Genomic DNA, 23,263 nt, shown 5'->3' with positions numbered 1-23,263 from the left:
CAATTATGAACAAAGCTGCTATAAATGTATGTATGTAGGTTTTTGTGTGGACACAAGTTTTTTTGTGGACATAACTCTTTTGGGTAGATGCCACGGAACACAATTTATGGATCATATAATAAGACCATGTTAACTTTATGAGAAACTGCCAGACTGTCTTCCAAAGTGGTTATACCATTTTGTAACCACACCAATAATTAATGAAAGTTCATGTTGCTCTACATCCTCATCAGCATTTAGTGTTGTCAGCGTTTTCGATTCTATCCATTCTAATAGGTATGTAGTGGTGTTCCATTGTTATTTTAATTTGCAATTCCCTAATGAGGTATAATGTAAACTATCTTTTCCTATGCTTATTTGTCATGTGTATATCTTCTTCGGTTAGGTGTCTATTCAGATTTTTTGCACTGGTTGTTTAATCAAGTTGTTTGTTTTTGTATTGCTGAACTTTAAAAGTTCCTTCTATATTTGGGGCAACAAGTCCTTTTTCAGATACATCTTTTGAAAATATTTCTCCCACTCTGTGGTTTATTTCTCATTCTCTTGGCAGTGTCTTTCACAAAACAAAAATAATTAATTTTAATGAAGTTTAACAGCATATCAACTTTCTTTTTTCATGGATAGATGCATTTGGTTTCATATCTGAAGAACCATGTCCAAACCTGAACGCATCTAGATTTTTTCCTGTGTTATCTTCTAGGTGTTTAATAGTTTTGCATTTTACATTTAGGCCTATGATGCATTTTGAGTTAATTGAGTCAAGAGGTAAAAGATCTGTTTCTAGATTTTTTTCTGTGTTGATGTCTAGTTGTTTCAGAACCATTTGTTGAAAAGACTATCCTTTCTCCAATGAATTGCCTTTATTTCTTTGGCAAAGATCAGTTGACCATATCTGTATGGGTCAATTTCTGAGCTATTTTTGTCCCAGCAATCTATTTGTCCGTTGTTTCACCAATACCACACTGTCTTAATTGCTATAGTCACTGAGTTTTCAGAAGTCATGATAGCAGGGGTCCTAGTGAGTATGACCCATGCAGTATCTAAAATCCAAGCTGTGCCTTGGATAAGTGCTGTGAAGATACACCTGTAGACAAAGTGTGATTTGAGAATTACTCCCGGTTAAAGCCTGTTTCATTGTTTGCAACTAAGAACTCAGATCTCTAAGGCAACATAAATATGCTTCCAATAAGAAGTTGCCAAATGTATTAAGTTCTTTATTCCTCCTCTTGAAGTATTATGGAAATGAGAAAATAAATGGTAACTGTAAGGTTTGTTCTTGCTGAGTTTAAAAGGAAGAAACTGAGGCCAACACAAGAAGATCCAATATAAAGGGTTTATTCAGGCTCCCGGGTGAGGTTCTGCCGTCTGACAAGAGGGGCCGGAGAAGTCGCATGGACTCCTCTCAGATGTGGGGTTTTATAGGGAGTGGAGGAGCTCGATTGGTTGTGGGAGAGCAGGACTACTATTGGGTAAGGTTACAAGCCTTTGTTTGCATACAGGACTTGGCTGCTATTGGCTAGAAAGACTCGGCTGCTATTGGCTAGAAAGACTCAGCTGCTATTGGCTAGAAAGACTCGGCTGCTATTGGCTAGAATCACAAGACCCTGCTTGCATACTGGGTTCTTTAAGGGAAAGCCAGGCTGTGCGAGAAGGGGAGAAGGGAACATGCCCAAGCATGTCTGAGCTTTCGGAAAAAAGGTGGGGGTGTGCGTCCGAGCTCCCGGCAAGGCAACTGGCCTTACATTCTGACCTTTTGATGATAGAGGGCGCCGCTCTTTCTAATTCCCGCTGAATAGGGGTGAAGTAAGGGGGACAGGTCAGTTGGCTGGTGCCTCGATCATGAATTGGACTAAGGGATGGAGCAGCATTTGATTGACAGCCACTCATCCAATTTCTCGCATACGAGCTTGTAGGAACCTCCTTTTTCCGCCGTTAATAGGTCAAGGGCCCGTCGGTTTTGGAGAATTACTTGGGCTAGCAACGTGATTTGTCGCTGGAGGGAGGCCAGAGAGGCAGCCGACGCTTCAATGGCCACATGGAGCTTATCTTCCAGTTAGGCGGCTGAAGTGACACTGTACCCTAGGGCACCGCTCCCGAGTCCGGCTGCTGCTAGAGAGAGAGACCAACAACTATGGGGAGGAAGACAGACTGCTCGTTTGTTTCAGGGAGCAGAGGGAAGCGTAAGGAGAGACAGGAGCTCAGCTTGCCCGTATACCTCCAACTGTGAGACGACTAGAGTAACCGGCACACAGAGGGAGGGGAGAGAGGCACTTACAACCTTGGTTAAGGTCCCATTACACCAAAAGTATCCTCCCGGAGGTGAAAAGGTAAGGTCTGGGCTAGAGAGAGGAAGGTTAGACAGGCCCTCCCGAGGTGTAACAAATGTATCCATTAGTTTAGGACAGGAATGGGCTGGGGAGGGAGAATGGGATGGAAGAGGAAACAAAGTAGCCGAGCCGAGTAGAGAAGTGGGATGAAGGCTGACTAAAGGATTTTCAAAGAGAAAGTAAGACTCAGAGTGTAGAGGAATGGTAAAGAAGGACTGAGACCTGGGAAGGCATGCTAGGCCCTGAGTAGGAAAGAATAGTTAGCTCCCATATCCACTAAGAAGGAAACTTACCCGCTACCTGCAGCTTTACCCTGGCTCGGCAAGGGTGATGGGGGTCCTCGAGTCCAGGCTGCATCAGTTGTCCAGAAGGCCAAGAAATTCAGGCAAAGGGATTGCTTCCTGTGGACCGGCCTGCTCCTCACATAGAGGTGCGGGGAGTGGGCCTGTGGTCTGGGACGGGCAATCAACCTTCCGGTGTCCAATCTGTTTGCAGTTTGGGTAGGGTCCGGGAGGTGGACGAGGACAGGGGCACTGCCAGGCCCAATGTCCCTCTTGACCACATCTCAAACAGGGCCTGGAGGGGGCTGCCGGCCTCAGGGCTGCTACAAGAGCTTGGGTTTGGAGGCCTACCTTCTGCCATAAGTAGGCCTGTCGGGTGGCCTCAGCCTTATCCTCTCAGCCATTAAAAACTTTAAATGCTATGTTTACCAGGTCCGATATGGGAGTTTGGGGGCCCTCCTCAGCTTTTTAAGTTTCCTCCTTATATCAGCCACCGACTGGAAGATGAAGTGGGTGGCTAGAACTGTAGCCCCCGCTAAAGAGGCTGGATCCAGCCAGGTATGGAGGATCATAGCATTAGTTAGTCGGTTGAGAAAGGTGGCGGGGTTTTCAGTAGGGCCCTGAGTTATTTCCCTCAGCTTATCATAATTAACTACCTTCGGGGCTGCGCTTTGCATGCCTGCTAGGAGGCGCTGTAGAGGTCAGATTCATTGTGTGGAAGATGCCGAGGGCCACATTCCATGCCTGACCTTTTAGGAAGTGTTCGTCCAAAAGAATAAACAAATTCAAGGGGTGAGCAGCTCACAAGTTTGCCCAGGGGATATGCGGGAAGTGTCCCTGGGGGGCCAACCAGAAGTCCATCAGCGTAAGGGATTCCAGGCAAAGCTTGAATTCCTCCAGCTGATACTGATCCAGGGCCATCAGGTAAGGCAGAAGACCATTGTTCATACCACCGTCTGCAGAGGTGGCTACAAAAAAGCTCATCTTGCCCCACAGGTACAATTTCTCACTTTAACAAAGGACTCCTACATCCACACAACACTTGGGACCTTTCATCTTGGCTCTAACTTTCTCACACAGTTGCTCCAGCCACCTCGCGGAGGGGTAAAGGAGGGAGGCTTTGTCGTTAGGAGCACAGTGCGAGCAGGTGTGAGCACTAACAGGAGAGGCCAGCTTGTAATTAGGAGGTGAAGGAGCTGAGGGAGGTTGAGGTCTGTCATAGGGCAGAGGATTATTGGGTCGGGCCAGCAGAAAGGAGAGTTCCTCAGGCGCATCAGGGTCGGAAGAGGAAGAGGAAGAGGGTGGAGGGGCTAAAGGCGTAGAGGAGGTTTCTTTGGCTAGGAGCACCTGAGCAGTGGTGCAAGAGGAACAGAGAGTGGAGCGGGAATGAAAATACCAGAAAGCCTGCACATTTACAATGATTGTAATCAGGAAGAAAACAAAAAAAGACAGGGCTAGGGCTATCTGCCACATGGCAAAATTAGAGGCTACAATAAAGACAGTATCACATATAAGATAGGGAGAGAGAAGAAAAGAGGGAAAAAAAAGAGAGAGAAACAAACAGAAAAAGAAAGAAACCGAAAATACAGTTTCTTACTTAACAGGAGCCTTTTATGCCAATGGGCTAGTTCAAAATAAAGATTTTGGTATAAGCCGGGGGGTTTGGCTCTGCCGTAAGTCAGGGCTGCTTGAATGGGGCTTCTGAGTACCCACACCTCAGTCACTGGTGAGGGTTTAGGAAAGTGGGGACATCTCCCTCAAATTCCTGACCCTAAAAAACCCCTCACAGGGAGAGGACAAGAGTGTAGGGACATCTCCTCTTACACTCAGGTCCTAAGCTGGAGTCCCAGACCCACAGTGCCGGAGTCCCGGACTTCAGTCCTGGACCCTCAACAGGAATCCCTGACACCTCAGCGGTTTCAGACAGGGACTCCCAGAGAACAGCAGGTGGAGTGGTGGGCAACAGAAGTCTTACCTTGTGGTGAAACGGTGGCTCCCCGATCCGGCTTTGTGTGGAGGAGTCAGTTTCCCCCAGGAGGGGTCTTACAACTCCTCCCGGGGTTTCCGGCACCATTTGTAAGGTTTGTTCTTGCCAAGTTTAAAAGGAAGAAACTGAGGCCAACACAAGAAAATCCAATATAAAGGGTTTATTCAGGCTCCCGGGCAAGGTTCTGCAGTCTGACAGGAGGGGCCGGAGAAGTCGCATGGACTCCTCTCAGATGTGGGGTTTTATAGGGAGTGGAGGAGCTCGATTGGTTGTGGGAGAGCAGGACTACTATTGGGTAAGGTTACAAGCCTTTGTTTGCATACAGGACTTGGCTGCTATTGGCTAGAATTACTCGGCTGCTATTGGCTAGAAAGACTCGGCTGCTATTGGCTAGTAAGACTCGGCTGCTATTGGCTAGAAAGACTTGGCTGCTATTGGCTAGAATCAAAAGACCCCACTTGCATACTGGGTTCTTTAAGGGGAAGCCAGGCTGTGCAAGAAGGGGAGAAGGGAACATGCCCGAGCATGTCCAAGCTTTTGGAAAAAAGTGGGGGGGGGCTCCCGGCGAGGCAACCGGCCTTACAGGAACTAAGTCAACAGAGCTAGGTCTAAGTCTTGGCTTTGCCAATGGCTACCTGTATGATGCTATCAATCAGCCAGCTTTCCCAAATTTGTATTTGTTCTTCTGAAAATGGGGATAATTTCTGTCTCAATAGGTTATTTTGTAAAAGTAAGTGATCTTAATCAAAAGAATTTAACAGATTATAGTGGGTCCTCAATTAATGCTTTTTACTTTTGCTATCTGCCAAACATGGGATGATCCTTTTATTTCAAAGTGCCTAAAAGACAAGGTAAGGCTCTCTATCTGATTGGAGGTACCAGCTTAGGAACATTGGTAACAAGAGAGAAAATAATTAAATATTTTCAGACAACACAAGGACTTTAAGCCTGAGTAAGCCAAATTTTTGAATATTAGCAGCTCTAAGACTCAAAAAAAAATAATTGCATAATAGTATCATATCCAAACAAAAGAAGAAATCAGTATATCATCTTGTGGCCAAAGTGGATCCATAGAAGTTGTATGTTTAAACTATATATTGTTGAAAGAATTTCTTATATCTGTTTCAGTTAATTAGAGATAGTTTCACTGAGGAAGTGGTATTAGTAGAAACAAAGACAATATTTGGTCTATGAATTTCTGTGAAGTCATTTTACTTTTCCTCATTATATAAGCAATTTATTAATTGCATAAAAATATTTGAAAAACAGATAAGAAATGAAGTTCAAATCATCTATAATTCTACCGTACAGAGATCATTATTGCCAGCATTTTGGTAATTATCTTTCCAAAATACTTCCTATGTATTTAGTTATAGATAGATAGATAGATGCCAAAAATAAGAATGAATTATATACACTGTTACTTAGCCTGTTTTCTTTTTACATAAAACATGAGCATATTCTAGGTCTGCAAATAGATCTATATTGTTTTTCATGGCCACAAAGAATTCCCTTAAAAGCATGTAACAAAATTTATTTAACTATTCACCTATTGATAAACACTTAGGTAATTTCCACAGTGGGAAGACGGTGTGAAACAGACTGTGGAGAATAACTTTTCCCATATATCTTTTTGCACTTTTCCAGTCATTTATTTAGACAAATTCCAAGAAGTACAACTTCTGGGTTAAATAAATGGTATCTATTGGTTTTCATGGATGAGAATCATTATATTACCAGAATTCATCTCAATAAAAAGGACTAAAAGCAAGTCTAGGGTTGCTTTTCATAAAGTAGCACAAAATCACGGTAGAAATGACCCCACTAACAGCACTGGTACTTTCCTTAAAGCTTATCCTGAGAGAACAACAGGGATGCTGTAGACAAAGCATGTGGAAGACAAATTATACAACTGCTGTTTTCTTAGCAGTAGTATAATTTGTCTTCCATAGACTCTCTCCCCCTACCCTCGCTTCATTGTCTCCCCCCACCCTTTCTCTCTCTCGTATGCACACAAATACACCACACACACACACACTACCCCTAATGCATGTCTACGTGGTTTATTGAAAGTAACCAAAAGTGCAGTGAAATTTCGTCACCAATGGTGATGAATACTTTCAAAACCATTAGCCCTTACACTCCGACCACCATCTGACATTCCTCAGAAGCTTATCTGAGTCACATGTACCAAACTTTCTCCAGCCACTGCTTGTCCTTGATAACATCAGGGATCAGGTAAGCCAGGTTCCTTGTCTCAATTTATGTGCTCCCTGACGTGTTTCCGTAAGTTCTGATGCTAGGCCATGTGAGTAGAAGTTCAAAACATCTGTTCAGTTTAAAGATTTGTCTTTGAAAGGGGAAACTGGGAAAGACAAACAGGGAAAGAATTTAGGGATGCACCCTCATCTGGCATGCAGAAGATAAACATGGGGATTTAATGATTTGCTTTCACTATAAAGCCCTACACTTAAACTCTTTAAAACTGTAGCAGGCTTAAAACACCACAAAAGAAAATATTTCACCACTTTTACTGCTCACTGCCAATTATTGCTTTGGAAAAGACCATGCACTTACAATCACCATGGGAAATTACAAGGACAGAATTTCCATTCCAAAGGCCCACAAAGAAGGGTTTCTTTTGGTATCCTGTAAAAGGCTCTATTTTTTATTTGAATATGTACTAAAGTTTTGTAAGAAAATTTCTACAGACAGGTTTATGCCCACGGGGATCATATTCATGCAAAATCACAGAACTCAAACATGACTGAATTATTTCTGACAGCTCAAAGGCATGGCGGAAAAAGTTGAAAATGTTTGGACCAAAGCAAAGAGCACCCCAGGAAGGCAGACTGCTCTTCACCTCCTAGAAAGTGACTACTTGTCATTTACATGCCCCACCAGGTCAGTCTAGGATGAATGGGAGAAAACTGCAGAGAAGAATGATCTAGCAAACAGACTCATCTCCTTTACTATAAAACTTCTCACCCTAAGTTACGTGGAAGCTCAGGGCTTGCAGGAGAGGCCATGACATACAGCCATTTACTCAAGCAGTTAAAATCAGGTACTCTAGGAAAGTTGTAGAACCAGATGGGTATACAGTTTCAGACCCCAGAACACTCAATGTAAACTCGTTTTAATTTAATGTGATGTTGTTTATTTGTGGAATATCTACCTCTAAGAGTAATCTACTGTTGTGCTTTATAGCCCTGGCTTGGAACCGAACTGCCGTGTTCATATCCATTTGATCACTTAGTAAGTGTGTGACCTCCAGCAAGCTACTTAATGCATTTAACCTCTCTGTGCCTCAGTTTCCCTATATATATAAAATGGAAATAATAATATACCAGATGAGGCTGCTGCAAAAATCAAATTAGTTAGCACATGCAAAACACCTAGAAGACTTCCTGGCATGTATTAAGCACTCAATATTTATTAGTTGATGTTATTAATATAGTATTAATATTATGCAAAATCTTATGCATGTGAGAATGAAAGTTCTTAAAAGAATACTTTAGAGTAATGTTACTTGAGGAAAATTAGTAACTTAATTCAGTAGAGGGAGAACAAAACAATTTCTTTTGCTTAAATGACTGGACACCTGAATGGGAGTTTTTCCCGATTTACCAAAAAACTTAAACTTTTCCTCTTTCTTTTGCATTTGAAGTTTGGTATTTAAATACAAAATCCTGACCAGGAAGAGTCTGTTTCTATATGATTTGTTTCTATTTGAAGAGGGAATGTGGAAGTGGAGTGTGGCGGCAGGAACCAGCTCTGCAAAGCATATTTCTGTATCAAAATTGGACTGAGTTTCTTTGCAGTCTCCTCCAACCAGGGTCTCCAGATAAAATACTGGATAGCCTGGATTATCAAAAGGGTATAAGGGAAGCTCATAGATGCCATGGGCAGAGATGCACCCAGGCCCAGAGAACAATCTGAACGCAGGATTAGAGCCTTTCAGAGACTCCAAGGCCTCACTTTCAATCTCACATTCCCTCACAGCAGGCTAGCCTTCTTTACCTCTAATAGGACACATGGTGCATCATGGCCCCCCTGGTTTTCATGTTCTCTGTTCAAAGTCCCAGCCAGACTGAAACTGGAATCTCTCAAGCCCCACTCAAGGTTCCTGGGGAACAGAGGTAAACATTTGTATAGGATAGCAGAAGAGGGGTAGTTTTCAGAAAATTGGAAGGAGAGCCAAGCAGACAAACAAGAGGTATCCAATAAAACTAACTTATCAAAGACCAAAGAAACCCACAAACAAAACTGAAAACAAAGCAAGGAGAACCAAGAAGCCACGTTTTGGAACTCAAATTGCGACCATCGGATTCAGCAGGTAACAGACAGACACTGTTAAAGCAAGCCCCCCTTTCCTTCTGTCAGTAAAATTGAGGCAATCTGGAGATTTGCTTATTCCAGAAAGAATCAAAAGTGGCAACATCCTTTCTGTAATGTTATGTGGGTGAGGGCAAAGAAGGGTGCAGGGGCAGAGCAGAGCCTGCCTCAAAAGCTTTAACCCTAAGCCCAAGCTCTGATTTGCAGATACCTCACCCTAAAAGTTAACCCGTGATTCCATCAAATTAGGTGAAATAGAAATAATGACTACATTTCTCACTTTGTTTGGGTCTTCTAATACTATTGGCTAAGTTTCATCGCTTCTTCCTCATTTATTAAGTCACTTCTAAGATGCTGCTTTGTCATACCTCAGGCCTTCTCACATGCTGCTTCCTCTGCCTGGATCACCCTTCCCTCAAGTCAGACCATGGTTAGGATGGTCTACTCCACCTGTGAGTGCAGTTGCCCGGCCCATGGGTAATAGGTAAGACTATTACTCAGTACCCAGGCCAGCGGCCCTTGAAGAAGTTGTCCCCTAGCCAAGTTACGTCTTAATCGTGACTTAAAAACAGCTTGTTCCTAGTGCTAAATGGCATCTACAAAGCAGTTGCAAGCTGCAACTTGCTGCAAGCTTCTTGTTGTTATTTACAGAAGATAATTGAGCATTCCTGATGCTTCTTGACCCCTTAGGAAAAAAACACAAAGAGAAAGTTATTTCCTTTCTGCCACCCTGAGCTAGCAAGCACTCAGTTACCTTCCGGGGAATAATCCCATATCCCCTCTTCCTTTATTCAATTATGTATTCCACATTTTTGAATGACCACCACTGCTGGAGATTACGCCAGTGGCAGCCTCAGAGTTATAGAGGGCAACTGGTTCCCATCCTCAAAGATCTCCCAAGCTAAGTTTCCCGATGATCAATGTCTTTTTCCTCTGCTTACATTCAGACCTACAAGAGGCAAGAGGCAATGTGTCTTTTCCAGAGCTCCCTCGTCAGCCTCATTCCCTCTTCACTCTGGCCAGCCAAAGATCAACATGATTTTTGGCGGTGGTGGGTCTGGCCCAAGCTGAATCTTCCCCTGCTTGGTGCCTGACAGCAGAAAGATTAGTGGTTTCTCCGCTAGCAGTCAGGACAGAATGTTTGTGGTAGACCATCCTGAAGCTGAGGCTGGGGGGAGGCAGTGGAGCAGGTGAGAAATAATTTCTGTTTTGAGAGCGCTGAGGGGAGGAAAGCTGAAGACAGACAGAGGAGGAAGTCTCTGTCCTGCCTCTCGGCCCCCAAGTTTCTCACCCTTTGCTGTTCTCTGACTTAAAATCTTAGTCATTAGACTTTCCATAGGTGACTCTAAGGTTCTGAACTGGAGATTCCCCTGGGTGTGGGATCACCAGTGCAGCCAACTAACCAGCAGGCTGGAGAGGGGGCCGTCTGCCTAGGGCAGGCTATGCAAGAGAAATCAGCGGTCTGGGTGAGCCACTGTGTGAGTGGAAAAGCTGACCTTTTCTCCATTCGCCACCGTATAAGTCTCACATTTTGATTCTCTCTTCATTCAACTTCCCCATCTGAGGCAGGGTTCCAGAATTTTAATTCAGTGTGTGCTCTGTGTACTGTATTCTGTGTGGGTACATGTGGTAAAAGCAAACTATTGCCCCTGACACCCACATACTCACGTTCACACAGCCTGTATGGGACACTGCCGTGGATGCATGTCATAGCTCCATTCTACCCACCCAGCAGGCAATAATGGGCAGCAACATCTGTAATGTTTGCAAAAGCATATGTGATAAATTTATGTCAATACCAGAAAAACTGTTCTAAGGAAGCTGCTTTTCTTGTGCCAAAAGTATCAAGAAGTATGCAGTTATGCATAGATTGAAGTTTCATACATCTTTCAACAACTTGGAGGAGAGTGTGTTATTGTCTCTATTAAAGGAGGAAGAAACTGAGGCCCAGAGATTTTGTAACTGCATGGGGTCATCACACAGTTGGTAAATAAGAGCTGTTTGTCTCCAAATATCTCTATTCCAGTAACAGTTCACCAAATACCCAGTTCTAGGAACAAAATGGGTACTCAATAAATGACTGATTAAAATATGGTGCAGTTAGGTAACACTGATGCTGTCATATTTCAGTGTTTGAAAATTCTGGTGGCTAAAGATTATAATGGTGCTGTGGCTAAGAATGGTAAAAAATATTCCACTTGAAAGGATGAAAGAATTATTTTTAAATGTACGTTTAGAGAGAACAATGTTGGGACAGAGTTCTAAGAAATCATTTCTCTTTGTCTACATTTGGTTTAATTCACTTATGCAACAAATATTTATTGAGGCCTACAACATGTCAGCCGTTATTTCTAAGAACCAGGGCTACAAGAGTGAACAAAACAAGCAAAATCTTTGAATTCGTGGAGCAAACATTCTGATGGAAAGTTAATCACAGGATTATATAAGTAAAATTTATTATACTTATGTAAGTATATTATAAACCAGGAAGTCATTAAGTATTAAAGAGAAAAAAAAGAAAGGATAGAGGGGGAGGACGAGATATCGGGGAGGGAGTAAATGAGATTTTAGATAAGGTAGCTGGAAAACAGGCCTCGCTGAGTAGATGACTCTAGGGAAAAGAGCTAGAGGGAATGGGGGAGTTAGCCACACAGCTATCTAGGGGAGTAACACTCCAGGAAAGGAAAGAAAACAGCAAGTTCAAAGGCCTCGAGGAGAATGTGTCAGACGTATTCAAGAAATATTCAAGATGTTCAAATTAGATGGTTTGAGAAATCAAAGGAGAGAAGTGGTAAAAAATGAAGGCAGAGAGGTGACAGGGAGCAAGGCCATTCTAACCCTTATAGATTGTTGGTAAGACTTTGTCTTTTACTCTGAGTGAGAAATGAAGACATTGGGAAAATGTGTGAGGAGATGTAATACAATCTGACCTATGCTTCAACAGTTTACCTGTCTGCTGTGCTAATAGTAGATTGCAGAGGGCTAGGACACACACAGGGAGACCACTTAGGAGGTTATTACCTCCTATTGAACCAGAGGCTAATGAGGAAGGCTCAGATGCTGGTTTATTTTGAAGGTAGAACTGACATGATTTGCTGACAAACTGGGTGTAGAATGTTAGACAATGAAGAGAGACCAAGGCTTGGATGAGACCAAGGCTTTTGATGGGAGCAGCTGGAAGAAAGGTGCTGCCATTAACTGAAGTGGGAAAATATAGTAGTTACTGGTTTCAGGGAGAATATTAGGGGCTCTGTTTTGGTCATATTAAGTTTAGGTGCTTAGTAGACATCCACATGAAAATGTCAAGTAGACAGATACCTGGGTCAGGAATCCAGAGGACATTTCTAAGCTGGAAATAATAATTTTGGAGTCATCAGTTTATATGTGTCACTTAAAGCCTTAATAATGGGCAAGGCATGTAGATAGAGTTGACCAAAAAAAACAAGAGGTTCAGGACTGAGCCTTGGATACAGATTGGGAAGGTGAGGAGGAACCAGCAAGGAAAACTGGGAAGTAGAGAGAAACACAGAAGAAAAAGCAATCTCGTGTGGTTATCATGAAAGTCAAGGCAGGAGCGTGTTTGTACGTGAGCAAATTTGCCAAATGTTGTAATTTGTCAGAAATTAGAAATAGTTGGATTTGACACAGAATGACCATAAGGGAAAAAGTATCAGTGGATCACTAACAGCAGAAACCTTTGAAGAAGGTTTGAGAAGGCCTGGGAGAGGAATTAATGACAACTCTTTAAAGAGAATAATTTTAGACTACAGTTGCCCCATAAGCGTCGCTATAGAGGCTTGAGGGTAAAAGGACTGTAGCTGAAGTGGAAGTAGAGTCAAGGAGGGCGTTTTGTTTATTTTGCTTCTTACATGAGAGAAAAAATATCAAGTCTGTATGCTAATGGGAATGATCCAGTGGAAAGTTTAACACTTAGTATAATATCTAATATATCAACTATATATATTTGCTATTCTCTTAAAAATTTGAATTCATAAATGCATTCCCCTAGAAACTCGTTATAAACTCCTGATTCTTTGCATTTTCAATTTCATTATTTCCACCAGGAACTAATCATATTAGCAATTTGGTCTACAGTTAAACTGTTGCCTGGTACGGATAAGAGAAAGAAGTAATAAATAATACCTTGTTAGAGCCCATCATAAGTATACATTTTTTATAAAAACATGATTTAGTTAAGAGTTTTATAAACAGCCATTAGACATAAACTACCTGCCTTTATGTTGGAAAAATTTTTAAAAATAACTGTTGATTTCAAAATTAAAATGAGGGGGCCGGGCGCGGTGGCTCACGCCTGTAATCCCAGCACTTTGGGAGGCCGAGGCGGGTGGATCACGAGGTCAAGAGATCGAGACCATCCTGGTCAGCATGGTGAAACCCCGTCTCTACTAAAAATACAAAAAATTAGCTGAGCATGGTGGCGTGTGCCTGTAATCCCAGCTACTCGGGAGGCTGAGGCAGGAGAATTGCTTGAACCCAGGAGGCGGAGGTTGCGGTGAGCTGAGATCGCGCCATTGCACTCCAGCCTGGGTAACAACAGCGAGACTCCGTCTCAAAAAAAAAAAAAAAAAAAATTAAAATTAAACCTCCCCAGGCATAGGCTGAGTCTTCCTCCTCTGTAAACTACTACTGATTAGTATTTGATTTAACCTTGGATGTTTATTCAAAGTTCCAGCGGCAGTAAAGTTGACTTCTCCTAAGAGTCCGATATCTGTGGACCCCGATCCCCCCTAGTGGGGGTGGGACATCAACTCTTTAGGTGACTCAAGAAGTAGCTCCTGCATTGGCAGTCACTTTCACTGACTTCAGTATTATGACTTGCTCTTGGTGTCACCTTAAACAGTTCCTTCAAGAGAATGTCTTCAATATTGTGGTTTCCTGAGCAACTGCAGCTTAGCTTTATAATAAAACACGCTTCAACCCTTCCTTCCTGTTGCTTCTGCCCTTGCCCCAAACCAAGAGTAGTGAAAACTCTGCTAAGTGATCACTATAGAGTTTCTCTCTCAGCCTCTTGGTCTCTACTTTCACTCTGGATATACTAACTCAGGCCACAAAATCACTCACAATTCCCATTGCAAAGCTTTTATCTTGTTTCTGTTAAAAACTTAATATTGCATCCACTTCTCTGCTACCAGATGCCTCAACTTTATTCTTTTGTAGCCTGTTTTAGTTTTTTGTTTGTGGAGACTAACCTCAGACATTTGATTTTTTTTAATAATTATGCATTTGAAGTGAACAAGGAATAGCTTTAGACTGCACTTGCCTCAGAAAGCTTATTTAATGTTTAAACAAACAGTTCTTCTCTTTTTTTATTGACAGGTACAGTCACATGCACATGTGATAGAGCATAGCAAGAATAGCTTAAAATTGCTTCTAATAGTCACTAACAAACATTTACTGAGCACTTACTGCATCTCTAGCACTCTGCTAAGCATTTGACATACATCTCTTATGGATTCTTCATTGTGTTACTGACAAAACTAAGAATTTTGGGAGGTTAAAGCACTTGTCCATGGTTACACAGCTAACAAATGATTGATTCGGGATTTGAATCCAACTGATCTGACTCCAGCAGCCACCTACTTAACCACTCATGAGAGAGTTTGCTTGCAGGACTATGTATATGGGCAAAACTTGTCCAGCTAAGTCTCAAGGGCAGAGGAGAGAGATCTCTCCTAAAGGAAAGAAAGTCTTGGTAGGAAGGAGTTATAATACACTGGAAGTGTAACAGTTCATTGAAACTTCATGATTTATGTCAAAATTGTGATGATTTTGCATTCTGCTTCATATTTATATTTTGATATAAAAGAAATATTTGGGTCTATTAAAAGACAAAAAAGACATAAATATTTATGAACCAGATGACAAACATTGTAAGGATGTCACTTTTCCTCAAATTAGTCTACTATTCAATGCAATTCCAGTTAAAATTTCCATAGAGTTTTTGGAAGAAACTTTCTAATCAAATTTTTCAATTTATATGGCGCAAAAATATTCACAGACAGCTAAAGCAAGTTGGGAAAAGAAAAACCAAGAGTAAAGATTTGCCCTATCAAATATTAAGACATAAGATGGAGCTGTGCTAATAAAAAACACAGTAGTGCTAATTTAGAGATTAACAACCAGAACAATAGAAAGCTCAGAATCATGTTTATAAATTATGCATATATATATACACATACACATAAATATGTGTGTATGTATGTACATATATAAACTATGATCAGATGAGAATAAGGTATATCATTCAGAATGTGTTGTTGGAAACTTTTGCTTATTTTACAGAGAAAAATAAAATAAGATTCCTACCTTACACCACATACAAAAATAGGCTTCTGATAAATTAAATGCAAGAAGGAAGGAAAGAAGGGAAGGAGGAAGAGGGGAAGAAGAAAGGAAGGAAGGTAGGAAGGAAGAAAAGGAGGAAAGGAAGGGAAAGAAGGAAAACATAGGAGAATATCTTTATTACTCCTGGATGAGGGAAAGATTCCATAACTATATTCCCAAAGAATAACTCACAAAAATTTTTTTGATATGTTTTCCTATTTCAAAATTACAGATAAACACAGAGTTGCTGTCTGTGTCTTTGCCCTATTCATTTTCTTTATAGTGTTTATCGTGTTATGATACTGACTAGTTTACTCATTTGATTTGGGGTCTTGTGCTCATTTGAGGTATGCTTCAGGAAGGCAGGTACTTTGCCTATTGTGTCTGCCACTGTAGACACAGCCCCAGAACTATGTCTGGCATAATGTGGGCAATAAATGGGTCCTTCATACATTGTCTTAAGGATTTTTAAAATATTCCTGAATTGTATAGATCCCATTGCTATCTGGGATTCCATTTTTTTACCATTTTGCAGGTTCTACTAAAACTTCCTCTAATATAAGTCCTAAAGGGTATCTACAAGACTGCTTCTTAGAGAAATTTCAGTTTCTACCATGCCTAAAACTCTGATTAAATCCCTGTAGGCAACAGTAGGACTATTATGACAATGTCTTTTGAATGCATCATGTAGGGTTGATCTATCTAGAAATAATATCTTTAGGATATAACTGAAATCAAAGAATAGAAAATAGAAGAAAGCATATTTCAGCATAACTCTATAAATTATTTTCTCCCATTGCAATTGTCCAGAAAGGAAACAGGTTGACTTGAGAAGCAGTAAATTATGCATCACTGAATGTGTTTGGACAGAGTCTGCAGGACCACTTACCAGAAAAGGAGAGAAAAGACGAGAAGAAATGCTCTTTAAGGTTCCTTCCATCCTCAAGCTCTAAGATCCTTAGCCAGTTTCTTCTTATACCCACTCCTCTCCACAATACTCTTCCCTTCCCCCTACCAGGAATATTCAAGCAGCACAATGCCAAAGACAGCAATAAACACTATAAATAATTATTACTCTCAACACTTGATGAGTGACACCAAAAATTAAAGGACGCCTGCACAGTAAAGCAAGCACTCTGCAGGGTACTTATTTTTGGCTCTGGAATACAAAGACACATAGTCAGAGACACACATTCGTCTTCCATTCTTAATGCCCCATGCCCACCCGCACTGAGGGAGATGCTCACGTGAACATCATGCAGATACTGCATGGTGTGGGCTGAAATTCACAGACAGAGGTATCAGCACAGATTATGCAGCTGCCATCTTTTGAAATTCCATGGAGATGCTTGGTCATGCACAACTGAACACATCAAGAGGTTTGCTCTAGTTTCACTCTGTCTATAAGAGGGGTCCTACCCCACGTTGCTCTTCTTTTTTAAAAAATAGGGATCCATGAAAGTGGCCTTGGAAGTAGGAGGCGAAAGTTCTGGGTGTGGGTACTGGATGCTCAGGAGTTGCATTCCCATACTGATAGCACCGAGAGACCTTGTGGGAAGCTGAGGCTGCGTCTAGGGCCTCTCCATCTGGTAGGAGTCCCCCAACCCCATCCCTCTACTCCACACCTCCCACTCAGCCTCCCAAGCCTAGCCCGAGAGCTAATTGCCAGGAATCCCCCCAAGAGGGCCTCAGGACCCTTTGATAGACAATGCCACTCATCTCCCCACCCTGCCTTCTACCTCTCCATCCTAGCCAGTTCTCTGGCTTACACTAGAGAGCCTAGTGATGCTTACACTATAGAGCTCTCTGGCATTATGAGCATTTGCACATCCCTTACCTTGTTTCATCCTTCCAAGAGCCTTGTAAGGGAAAACAGCAGGTCTGATTATGTCCATTTGATTCGTGAAGAGACTGAGATGCAGACAGGATAAAGTGACTCACCTAAGTCATCCAACCATGTGGCAAAGCCAGGACATGAGGTGGGCCATCAGAACCCTCATCTCTTGCATTCGCCTCCAAAATAGATCTCTCATCAGGTTGCCAGACAATGATGCCATTCGTGTCAGACAGAGCAACTGTAAAAAGAATGGTCATCCGTGACCCATTAGCTCTGCAAAGAAGGGCAGCATGGCAGAACTCTCTGAAATACGAAGAAGTAAGAACACGCTCCCACCAGAGAGCAATTCCCACCAGAACAGCCTCCTTGAGATGTGTCACCTTCACATGTAAGCACTGCCACCTGGGGGACTAACACACAACAGGTGCAGAGTGATACTGAGATGATTACTTTATCCCCCTCTGCTTTCCCTCGATTACAGGGTAGTGATTACATCAGAAGAGAAAGTGATTTTTCTCAATCTTTGCTGGTGGATTACATGTGAAAGTACAATCACAGCAACCACAGTTCCTGCACCTAACTCAGAAGTGGGTCAGGATATAGAGACATCTGAGAGAAGAAAGGATGACTACTTAAAAGGAGCTCTTTAGAGGCAACACAGGCGAAAGATGCCCTGGTTGCCCAATATTAGGAGGCTTCACAAGGAAAAGGTAAGACTAGCCATCCAGTTTTAGTGGCACAGCCCGAGACTCCTGTGTTTGAATTAGGAAGCTGTCTTGATATTACTTGATTTGTATCGATGGCCTGAGGTCTGCACTCATTCTGCCACTAACTAGCTGTGTGGCGATAAATATAGTAAAATCAAAAGGACACTGGATTAGGACTTAGGAGGCCTGGGTGACTGTGACCCTGGAAAAGTTGCTTTTCCTCTCTGGGCACTGATTTTTTTCACCTATGAAGAAAGTTAAACACAATGGTCTCCAACTTTCCATTAAGTTCTGAAATTCAAAGTCGTTTTCTACACATGGAAAATTAGATGGCTAAACATGTTTTCCAAAAAAAAATTTCAGTCCTAACATTTTAATGTTTCATAAATATATTTTCTGAGTCATTTCTTTCTTGGGATAAACATATGGTCCCTAGTATTTCAAATGATACCTCTGCAGTAAACATAAGCTCTGTGGATTGTACTGAATTAGGAAATTGTTGTGGTCAGTAAGATTACCTGCTAAATTATATACCATCATCATGCAAATTATAAAAAGTCATCCCTTCTGGCCAGACAACTTGGAAAAGTGTGTCTCTCTGTGCAGAAGTGGTCTCATAGAGGGCTAAAAGAGCAGTGCTTAGGCTGAATTTCAGCTTCCTCCTGCCTCCTCAGCTGAATACCCTTATACAATGTACAAACTGCTCAACTAAACAGAGCAGCCCTAATGGAGTCGAAAATACTGAAGGCTTTTGTTTCAAGCCATACTCAAACTTTCTGAGGAAAATGCAGAAAAGTTAGAGCTGGCAGCATTCTATGCTCTCTGAGCTGGGCACAGACCGTGCTGAGGATTGAAGGGTTTCATGGTTGCAATGCTCATTTTACTATTGATGCCCTAAAGGATGAAAATAGCACCATCAATCATCATTCTGGCAAAAAGAAAAATCAGAATGCAATCTCCAATGGTCCACGATTAAAATATTAATCTGATTAACTTACAGAGAAAACAAATCATACACTAAACTTCCTTTCAAATAGATGTTAAGCTCCTTGGAACAGTGGTTTCTTGTTCACTTTTATACCCCCAGAATAGACTACGATGCCAGGCATGAAATAGGTGTTCAATAAACAGTTACTGACTGAACTCACCATAGGAAGTTGATTAATTCAAATGCCCCAAGAATGGATATTTGTGTCACACAAATAAAGCATGATGAAGTTAAAGCAGAATTAGGAAAAGTCAACCTAGAGCACTGGTTTTCAATCTTTGGATTGAGATGTTTGATTCCTGAGGGCAGGTCCCTCACTGCTTGGTGCTGTCTTCATGATAGTGAATTCCGGTGAGACTGCCACTTGAGGAGGCAGTCTGTCCCTTATCAGAGCTCAAGCACAGTGCTGGGAGATCTGCTGCTCCATTCAGAGAGCTGCCAGGCAGGGACATTTAAGTCTGCTGAAGCAGAGCCCACAACTGCCCCTTTTCCCAGGTGCTCTGTCCCAGGAAGGTGGGGGCTTTATTTGTAAGTTCCTGATGGGCTGCTGCCTTTTCTCAGAGTTTATGATGTGGGTCCTCTCTCTGATTATCAAGTTACCTGCTCTTTTAAGTTATTAATTGATGAGGTTTTTTTCATACTTTGTTTCTTGTGAAATCTCTTCAGAATCTAAGAATTTAAAGATCCAGATTCAGAGTATTTGTTAATTCCAGACATGTTCTCGATGTTAGAGTTAGCTTATGACACATGTAAAATGTGATTCAATTTACACGATATTCAAAATTAAATTTGCACATAGACTTCTCTCATAAGCAGAGAGTACCTTGATTTGTTGAAGGCCACTGACTCTGGTTTTAAGGGACTGGACTTTGGCTTATGTATAGATTCACTGCTACACACATACTCACAAGGTTTTCTGTGATCAATAAGTTCCTTGAGTCCTGGAGTCTGAAGGGAAGAAACACCCAGTGTTTGTCTAGCACATATAAGCACTGATAGTGCCAACTGGTCCACAATTTCAGTGCAACAGTCAGCAAGCAAAAGGAGTGGGCAGAGAAGGTGGACAAGCCTAATCAAGCTGTTGTGAAGTAGCTAAACTGTATTCTACAGGATAAGAAGCTTTGCAGTTCTTTATGATAACCGTATCACTTTCCTCCTGCAACCTCGTGGTCATAAGGGACCCCTCTGTCCCTCTGACTTTCAGGTTTAGGTTAAAGCCTCAAATTCCACAGCCCTTGTGAAACCAAAACTCTCCCCATAGTTTCTGCAAATTCCTAGAGACCCTTTCTTTCTTGTCATAGTTTCTGCCTCCATCTACTACCTCTAAATATACTGTTTCTGTTTCAACTCCACATCAGTGCTGACAAGACACACTCAGCTCCTCAGATTTCTGCAAAAACAAAGTGATTCCCATCAAGAACTTGGAAAATCAGTAACTTTTCTGATTTTCAGGGGAGCAGGGGATGAAGGGATGGTGTTGCATCATGTAGCCCACGGTCTTCCGTCACGTCACCCTTGGTCTCTTTTTCCTCTCTTGGCACCCTTCCCTTTCAAAGCAAAATGCATTCTACTCTTTATGTCACCCTTACAAGTTAGAAGAGCAAACGTCATTGCTTGCACATACCCTGGAGTCTCACAATTCAAACTCAATCAACTTATCAAAGTATTTCTTCCAAACAAATAAATATAGTTTTGTCTCTAAAAGGAATCAATCCAAATATTTTTCTTCACCTCATTGTACCCATAATTGGGATTAGTACTGGGACAGAGTCTAAGTGCACATTGGAAGAGTTCTCAATGGAGAATGATGAACTCGACCACATGCACTCAGCCTCATGTAAATTTGCTTTTACTTCCATCCACTTTCCCTTTTCAGGTATTAGCATGAAAGAGAGAACAGAAAAAAAGGGAGATTTTTCCACGTCATTTGGTATGACAAATTAGGAAGTAGAATATTTTGTGAAGGAACATGTTTCTTTTAGGCAAATATGCTGGACTTGAGCAATGTGGTTTTCAGCCCTCCTGCAGACGAAGCGAGGAGGCATCCTGCATCATTCGTCCAGCCCCCTTAAATAGAAGCTCTGCCCATAGAAAGCCCTAAAAAGTCGCAGAAGAGAATGAGGGGGAGGCAGGAAAGAAGTAGTGACATTTGCAAGGGGCCTACAGGCTGGGACAACTATAGATTAAAATAGAAGAGTTGGGTGGGGTGAGAGGAAAACCCACCACAGTGATGGTCGAGTATTATTGTTCTTTTCCCCCCATGATGACATATACTAACATACACAAGTACCCTTTCACTTGGTCACACCCACAGAGAACCACAGAAAACCACAATGTTTCTCTGCAGCTCCCCACTACCTACTGAAGGACGATCTCAACAGTGAGTGAAGAGTAGGAGGAGCTGTGACCTGGGCCCCGTGCCCATGTGAGGCATGTGAAGGGGAGGAGCTGCATGGGAGGGTAGGTGCAGGAGGGCAGGGGGCACCTGAAAGGCCTCACACATGTGAGGCTTATTTCTGTCTCTAAGGGCTCATCCTGTACTTTTTCCAAGGATATTCATGTCTCCCAGCCTCAAGGCTTCGTGTATAATCACCAAACCTATTTTGTCCAAGAAGCAGAGAATAAAAGTGAACAGCCACAGGAAGTTCCACCTTTAAAGTGTATTCCTGTACCTACACTTTCAGTCTGAAGGTTTTGAATTCATTTCACAGGTCAGCTCAGATATTACATGTATTGAGATAATGAGCTGATGAGAAAACTAAAGCCTGAAGAGTAAGCAGAATGATTTAAAAGGAAGGGAAATTCCCTAATCCTAGAAATTACTGAAAACCATTTTCTTTTTCTCTAGTACATTTCCCATTCATAACGTCTTCTGTGATTTTCAAAGCAACTCTGTAAGATAAAGAATCCTTGAAAAAAGGGAGAGGTGGTCCATTCACTTTTGGCTGTATGGTCAGTGACAGATTAAAATATTTTTCTACTTAAAAATAAAATGTCAAGAGTATACAATTCTACCAAGTTAGATGGAGAGTGGAGAAAGACAGGTCATACCCTAAAGGATAGAGATTAACACTTGGTTTAAAGGCAGGTAATTAAGACAGTGTGCTCTTAGGAAGGAATAGGCAAACTGACCCAGGGAGCAGAAAAAGAGTGTGGACACAGACCCACATAATCTGTAACCGACCAAGCACTGTAGATCAGTGGAGAAACAACAGACAATTAAATAAGTGCTTCTGGATCTACTGTGCAACCACACAGAGGGAAATGAAATAAGGTCCCTATCTCACAACAATAAATACTTAAATGTGGGGAAAAAATAATAGACTTGTAGAAAAAAATAGAAGATTTTTATGACTAAGAAAAAACACACAAAAACTGAAACCCCAAAGAAAAATATTGATAAATTTAATGACATTCAAATTAGCAACTTCTGTTTATATAAAGGGCAAAATACAAGACACTATTAGAAAAGAGTATTTGCTACACTTACAAAAACAAGATTTATATCCAGAAAAAAATACTTCCTATAATTCGTTTAAAAAAAAAGACCAAAAAATCTTGGAAATGGGCAAAACCTATGAACAGGTGTTTTATAGAAGAGGAAACACAAAGAAGCCATAAATTAAATGAAAACATGCTCAACCTTAACCTCATTAGTAGTTAGGAGAAAATTAAAACTGAATGAAATGCCAAGTCTCTCCTTCCAGATTAGTAAAAATAAGAAAGTAAAACAATAGCAAGTGTTGACAAATATGTGGAGGAAGAGAATTCTCATTTCCTGATTCTAGGTTTATAAATTTGTATAAATACTCTGGAGAGGAGTTTGGCAAAGCCTTGGAAAGCTAAACATGCACATATCCAGTGACTCAGAATTTTTCTCCCAGGTTTATACCTAGAGAAACTCTTCAATGTGTGTTCTAGGAGATATTTCAAGAATGCTCATAATGAACAAATTATTTATATAATAATCATAATAAAAAATAAAAATAATACATTTTTCACTTCCATCAAAGGGAGAGCAAATTTTTGTAACTAAATTAGTGTTATTATCTGCAAATGTTTTTCTTAATAACAATAAAACTAATACCAATGCCTTTTCATAGCTGTATGTGATCTGTACTCAAATAGGCCTATTAAAGGCTAAACTCTTTTCACATGAATCATCACAATGACCCTGAATGAGGACTGAGAACTGTTGGATTATAAATGAAAAAAATGAGACCCAACCAGTAAAATTTGGTCATAAGTTTAAGAAGAATTAGAAGCAGCTATGAGAAAAGAAAAAAAGCAAGACCCCAGACGTTCTTGAAATGAAAGTAGAGCTTTCCACTGATGACAGTGGTAATTTTATCATCAGTGAAGCCTGATATGCATTTGACCACACATAAGAATTATTTCCTTCTGGTTTTTAAAAACTCCTTCCTCAAGCCAGAAAGGTATAAGTGGATGGCATGAC

At 41.4% G+C, this 23,263-nt stretch overlaps 1 protein-coding gene and 1 long non-coding RNA gene across 2 annotated transcripts in view; one reads left to right on the top strand and one right to left on the bottom strand.

Moving 5' to 3' along the window:
- XCL1 (X-C motif chemokine ligand 1) overlaps positions 1-23,263 on the bottom strand; it is a 123,419-nt gene that overhangs the window by 21,105 nt on the left and 79,051 nt on the right. The window contains exon 2 of the mRNA XM_021668031.2: positions 17,217-17,350. The gene's annotated coding sequence lies outside the window, so the exon portion shown is untranslated. The remainder of the gene's footprint in view (positions 1-17,216; positions 17,351-23,263) is intronic.
- Positions 1-23,263, top strand: part of LOC105711766 (uncharacterized) — a 157,034-nt gene that overhangs the window by 127,199 nt on the left and 6,572 nt on the right. The window lies entirely within an intron of this gene.

Source organism: Aotus nancymaae, unplaced genomic scaffold (genome assembly GCF_030222135.1).
Source record: "Aotus nancymaae isolate 86718 unplaced genomic scaffold, 86718_ANA_hifiasm-v0.15.2.pri h1tg000108l, whole genome shotgun sequence".
Classification (NCBI taxonomy): domain Eukaryota; kingdom Metazoa; phylum Chordata; class Mammalia; order Primates; family Aotidae; genus Aotus; species Aotus nancymaae.
Note: the sequence above shows the minus strand (reverse complement) of the source record. Positions and strands in the feature narration are given on the sequence as shown.